Source organism: Amphiura filiformis, unplaced genomic scaffold (genome assembly GCF_039555335.1).
Source record: "Amphiura filiformis unplaced genomic scaffold, Afil_fr2py scaffold_226, whole genome shotgun sequence".
NCBI lineage: Eukaryota > Metazoa > Echinodermata > Ophiuroidea > Amphilepidida > Amphiuridae > Amphiura > Amphiura filiformis.
In genome coordinates, this window is record NW_027305690.1 from 10,565 (window position 1) to 15,998 (window position 5,434).

The 5,434-nt window shown below is 34.4% G+C and overlaps 1 non-coding gene across 1 annotated transcript; it reads right to left on the reverse strand.

Annotated features, from left to right (window-relative positions):
- Nucleotides 1-218: 218 nt before the first annotated feature.
- Nucleotides 219-291, reverse strand: Trnaa-cgc (transfer RNA alanine (anticodon CGC)). The gene has a single exon. It is a non-coding gene; the product is annotated as a tRNA-Ala (tRNA).
- Between the last annotated feature and the right edge of the window lie 5,143 nt (nucleotides 292-5,434).

The window sequence follows — 5,434 nt, forward strand, 5'->3', positions numbered from 1 at the left end:
ATACCAGTACAAAAAGTTTTACTTGAGTTTTACTTTCTGGTAAAACCAGGGACCGTGTATGGTCCCTGGTAAAACATACCAGTACAAAAAGTTTGACAATAAGTTTTTATTCAATATCAGAGGATGCTTACATACATTCCCATAACCCAAGGGTTCTGGCCTTTGTATGTCTGCCTTTTGTACGCATGTGGCACAGTTGACCTGCATCCAGACGTACCTGCCTGTGCGGGGACTTGAACCCCGAACCTCTCTCTTGCGGGGCGAGCGCTCTAACCATTGAGCTACACAGACTGTTCCTGATAAACATGATTCAAGTCTAGTACATGTGAATATGAGCAGTCAGGGTAAACAGAACAAACAACACAAATTACATACCAGTGTACGAGATCAATTAATGATGTTTACCCGCCAGCCTAATATAATCATATAAACAAGGAAAATGGCTTGGGCATCATGCACTGGAACATAGAAACATTCACAAACATTTCAAACTAGCGCACGAGATTAACTTAATAATGCTTAATCGTTATTCTTAATATGTGATGCGATCAAGCAAAATCAGTCGGAACTCGGAAATATTAAATTGTCAGTTTCTTATAGGATAGTAAAAAGCATTTACCAAGCTACATTTTGCAGAAAACCCCATTGAAATTGAACAACCAGCTCAAAAGATATGGGCAATTAAAGATTTTCCAAAACAATAGGAAACAAAAGGAAATATTTCCTTTGTTTGGCTATATCTCAAAATCAATATTTCCGAGTTCCGACTGATTTTGCTTGATCGCATCACATATATCAATATACAGGGGAAAGAAGAATTACGTTAAGATAGTTAATCCCTGTCTTTAGTTCTTCTTCTGTCCCGTGGTATATGATGAGACAGCCACCAAAATATCTCCAATAGTGGAAAATGTTATTAGTTGCATTAAAGGTAGACGAGCTTTTGTGTTTTTGTTTTTGTTTTTATTTTGCCCCCCCCCCCTACCTAGAAAGCTGGCTACGTCCCTGTTATATGGGCACCACTTTGGGGTTAGTTGCCAGCTTTTACGCAAAACTAAAATCAGCATTTAATTTATATTTTTCATTTATAGATCATGCCTGTGATATCCAGTTCATGTGCAACTAGGTCAGGTCGAAAATGATTTAAAAAACATGGAATGGATTATAATTCCATTGACTTTCTGAATTACAAACCACCACCTGCACAATAATTACAACGGAGAAAAGAGAGAAATGTACAATTTGCTGTTTATAAATCCATCACCCATTTATTAGCTTCACCATTCTCTATTGGAACCATTTTGGCATCGTTTCGTGAGCTGTGTAACAAGGACCCAAATCATGGCAGCAATCGTTCTGTTTCTCTTGGCTTTGACTTCTTTGACTTCCGCAGCCGTTCCACAGTCTGAGGTAATTACTTTGTTTTTTGTTTGTTCGACTTATTTTCTGTTATTAATTCAAATCTGAATTTGGGCAAGTTTGTTTTCCGAGTCATCCGAACCATCAACTCAAGTTACTAAACGGTTCCATACAAGCAAGTCCACCGGGGCAAGTCCCCTAAGACATTTTGGTATAATCCAAAAACGGCATGATCTTGTAAGTTTGGAACATAGACTGATTAGTTATGCATCAAATGGGCGGGTTTTTGTTGCTACTTTTTGTTATCTTAAGAAATTTCCGGCAAAAAAAAGTTGCATTTTTCTACATAGGCTTTTTATGCTTCAATATTTTAAGTGAGTAATTTAATCAAAAAGAAGCATCTTTCATTTAATTAAATTTAAGCTTTTTTCTGATTTAGGTGTCACACAGTTTGCAGTTTTTATGGTTCAGTGAAAAATTAAAATGAATGCTGCAGCTTATTAATGCCTTTCAACAATGTATAGGCCTTCCGTCATGTGAGATGACTTCCAAGCATTGTTCTTCTCTGCTGTAGATCAAGCTGGTTACCCGCATGCTGCAGGATTTGCTGCAAAGTCCTTTAAGGTTGGTCTGAACCCTGGAATTATGGAAACCTTCGGGCCTCATAACTTCTAAATTGTTGGTCTAAAGTATATAAAAGTATACATATTTAGAATGGCAAAGACTTGATAAGTTCATCTGTGAGGTCAAAATTCCAAAAATAATGTTTTTTGGCCCACTTCTTTTTCGTGCATCGTAACAAAAAAATTCTTGGGCCAAATTTTTTTAAAATTAACTTTTAAAAACTAGATAAAAATATCTAGGACCCGTTTTTTTTTTTTTTTTTTTTTTTGGTTAAGGTGGTGCTGTCCCTCACTTGTCCGCTTGTAACAAGTTGAGTCTTGATAACGGCCACCCATTTAAATGATTTTGAACCATTCAAGAAATGACCAATGGAATAAGGGTATTGGGACCCAGCATAAAAGATTTAACCAAAAATCTGTTAAATTAATCAATGAACAAAAGATTTATCAATATCATTGAAGTTACAGTTGTTCTTCCTAATAAATTTAATTACAATGAAAAAAATTCTTAAATTTACGCTTGTTAATGCACACAAAAAAGCCAATTTAGAAAAGTGCAACTTTTGTTTATGTATAAAATTTCATAAATAGCTATATGATTTCTCACTGAACCATAAAACATGTTTGAAATGTATAAAAATTAATTCATGAACATCTTAACTTAAGTTATTTAGATAAAAGTAAAAAAAAAATATAGACATATTCCATTTTGATTAATTTTCTTTAAGTGAAAGAGGTCCGAAACCAAAAGTGATGCATAAAAAGTCTATAGAAAAGTTTATAATTTTATAAATGGCTGTATTTCTCAGTGAAGATAATAAAAAGATACAACAAAACCCCGTTCACTTGTCAACTTGAGAATTGATCAAGTCGTTTTTGGATTATACCAAAATGTATTAGGGGGGCTTACTTTTTGGAACCGTTTATTATAGATACATAGTAACAGTAACAATATTCCAGTATGCCCAGAATGTCCATAAAGTAATTTTACCCATACTTTTGGTTATGACGCTAGTAAATATTTTTGGATTTCATAAATTTTCTGAGCTATGTAGATTAAATTTTATTACGTGGTACAACATTTTTTATTGAACATTGAATACAAGGTGCCCCAACAAAACGCAACACAACTTTTACCCCTTTTTCATGAGTTTATTTATAATCAATGGTCACATTTTGTACAATTCTTCAAAGGTATTGTCTCTGAGAATGTTTGCCTCAAAAATGGTGTAGTTGGCATTTTGCGTCTTTGGGATGTGACAATTTAAGTAAAATGAGTCAAAATCAAACTTGCCCACAACATTGACATCCTGCCCTCGAGTATGCATGCAATACATTGTTTTAATGATTGAATCATTTTGTTCTGCACACGAGAAGTCACCATAAGTCACCAAAAGTGTAGAAACAATCAGAAAGCTACAAGAAAAATTATCTTTCCGCAACACGGTATTTTCAAGAAACCAGTATTATTGGGTTTGTTTTTACTGTGCTAGTCAACAAAATTGACCAAATTATGCCCGCGTAAAATTAACAAAAGACGGCGTCAGTCACGCTATACGCCAAGTGCAGTTCGCATCCAGCTATATGTATGCTATTTCTTGTGGGACCTGAGGACACATCAGATACACCAAATTTTACATACGAGGCCGGGATAGGAGGAATGTCCTTCAGGGCTGCGTTTCATAAAACTTTAGATTTAAACTTAAGTTAATTCTTTATGAAACGCCGCCCTGATATCAAATAATTTTGATTTCTTGAAATTTACGATATAATACAAATTTATTTTAACATTGTTGACATTTAACGGTCCTCGAAGTAAATTCTATAAACGTAATGATATATACTGAAAGTGTACGTAGCAGGGATGACAAGTGAAATGAAAATGAAAATTTTGACATTTCGTATTTAAGATATACATGTATAATCTTCAATATGAAAGGTCAAATTTTCAATTTTTAAAAATTTGCCATAACATTTCGCAAATTAAAAAAAAAGCAACCAGGAGGACATTCCTCGTATTCAGAATGCAATTTCATGTGTCAGATGTGCTCCCAGGTGCCGAAAATTCTGTGCAAAGTAAATAAACAGAATATTTAGTTTGTGCAGATAAACAAATATAATAGAAATAATTTGACACCCAATATCAAGACCTGAGTGCAAGAAGACCGTAAGTCACTTTGCCCCTCAACATGTATACACTAAGTTCCGTATAGTTTCTTAGGGCGAATTTCTCGATAGGAGTCTTAGTAAGCCTTAGGCTTAAGGATGCCTTGAGGTTACTAAGCCTAGCCCGCTCTCGAAGCCCGAGTCTTAACTGTAGCCGGATTTTATGATGTTTAATACATGTCCAGGGTGAAACATCATGAAAGGTTGTGAAAGATTTGTTTTGGCCCCTGAACATGTATATAACATTACCAAACTATACGAAACTATACGCAACTTTAGTGTATACGTGTTGAGGGGCTAAGTAGACTTACGGTCTTCTTGCGCTTAGGTCTTCATATGTAATAATTTGCCACAACGAAGTGAAATTAGTGAGACTACTAATCTGCTATTCAGCAACATGCATAAAGAACAAAATATTAAATATTTGTGTAAAAAAAAAAAAGGGAAGCATATTGCAAACAACAGATTCGCCAGATTTTCCTAACATTTTGTATTCAATAAATTAAACATAATTCAGCTTTAAAGTAATGAATACAATTGAATAATCCATCACTTTTTACGCGAATTATGACAAATGAAACGGGTAAATAACTTTTTAGACACTCTCTCTATCTTTGTTTTCTCTCTTTTTTTTAATTTGCAGGAGTTTGAACAGAAGTGGGATGTCAAAAGTATAGTACCAGATGTATTAGGTATGTTACTAGTAATTCTAATATATAAACAATAGAGGCATAATAAAGGAGCAACTTAGCTAATAAAACCACTGAAACATCTCCCCTCTCTCTCTCTCTCTCTCTCCTCTCTCTCTCTCTCGCCCCTCTAACGAGCGCGATAAACATTTCATGACATTCGCCGAGCTAAAAAGTGAGTCGGCATTTTCCCCATAGCGTTACGGTCTTTTCTGAGAAGAGCGTTTTTGCGACAAAATATGACAAAGGCATATTTTGCACACTTTTGAATGAAAAATTGAAAAGAGAGTGACAGAATGGCCTTAGAGAGTATCATTTTGTTTAAAAACATAATTCGAAAATTTGTATCACTCCTGTGGTTTGCTCTCGCTGAAAATATAATGGGGTGTACCTTCTTAGGAACTATGCACGTATATTCAACGTATTCAACCCTAAAAAATGTCCGAATTTGATTGTACTGATAATCAAAGAAAAACTCATTTCAAAGCTTCTTTTTTATTCTATCTGATAGAAAATCTTATTCTAAGGTTATCTACCGACTTTTAGTAAAATTTATTGCAAAATATTGAATTTAGAGCGATTTTCTGGAAGATTTGA